Below are 1,327 nucleotides of genomic sequence, written 5' to 3'. Positions count from 1 at the left end.
TGGTAGTCACCCCTGATAAACTTATAGGTGGCCATCAGATCACCCCTGAGCCTGCGCTTTTCCAGGCTAAAGAGCCCCATAGCTCTCAGCCTGTCATTGTAAGGTCTGTTTTCCCGACTCTCAAGCATCTCCACATCCTTTTTGAATTGTGAAGCCCAAAACTGGATGCAGTACTCCAGCTGTGGCCTCACCAAGGCCAAGTATAACAGGAGAATGATGTCCTGGGATTTGCTTGAGAAGCATCTATGGATGCAAGCCAGTGTTTTGGTCGCTTTACTAGCTGCAGCATCGCATTGAAGGCTCATGTTCATCTTGTGGTCAATCATGACCCCCCAAGTCTCTTTCTCCTATAGTGCTAACCAGCATGGCACTACCGAGCCTATAAGGATGCTGCAGGTTTTTCCTCCCAGGTTGGAGAACCTTGCATTTTTCAGTGTTAAACACCATCAGGTTCTTGTCTGCCCATTTGCTGAGCCTGTCCAAGTCAACCTGGATTGCCTTTCTGTCTTCTGGGGTGGATGCTTTGCCCCAAAGTTTGGTGTCATTGGCAAACTTGGCCAGTCCGCTTTTGACTCCAATATCCGCATCGTTAATGAAGATGTTGAACAATATGGGTCCAAGGACAGAGCCGCTGGGGACCCCACTGGTCACAGGGCACCATGATGATTGACTTCCATCAATTACCACCCTCTGGGTCTGACTACGGAGCCAATTTCCAGCCAGCAGATTGTGGTGGACCCAAAGCCACAATTGGCCAGTTTCACCAAGAGGTGATCATGGGATACTAGATTGAAGGCTTTTTTGAAGTCAAGATATATGACATCATCTCTTTTCCTTCATCCAGGTGACAGGTCACCTAGTTGTAAAAGGAAACGAGATTGGTCAAGCAAGACCTACCCACAACAGACTCGCGCTGGCTATCACTCAGGATGTTGGCGTAGGCCAGTCCGTTAAGAATGGCCTCTTTAATAAACTTTTCTAAAACCTTCTCCGGGATAGAGGTCAAGCTGATGGGCCTGTAGTTTGCCGGATTTACTTTCCTCCCTTTCTTGAAGATAGGCACCACACTGGCCTTCTTCTAGTCTTCAGGCACTACACCAGAGCACCAGGAGTTCTCAAAGATCCATGCCAGAGGCTGGGCTATGATGCTTGCCAGCTCCCCGAGTACCGTGGGGTGTAGATTGTCAGGGCTGGCTGACTTGAAGGTATCCAGCCGCTCAAGGCATTCCTTCACGAGGTCAGCATTGATGGAGGGCAGGGGATCTCCCTCACCTAGACCTCCCTGTCCTGTAGTGGGCATGGGCGTCCCATGGGACTGATGAAAGAC

This window comes from Crocodylus porosus, unplaced genomic scaffold (assembly GCF_001723895.1).
Source record: "Crocodylus porosus isolate Cpor-Errol unplaced genomic scaffold, CroPor_comp1, whole genome shotgun sequence".
NCBI lineage: Eukaryota > Metazoa > Chordata > Crocodylia > Crocodylidae > Crocodylus > Crocodylus porosus.
This window is presented reverse-complemented; position numbering follows the sequence as displayed.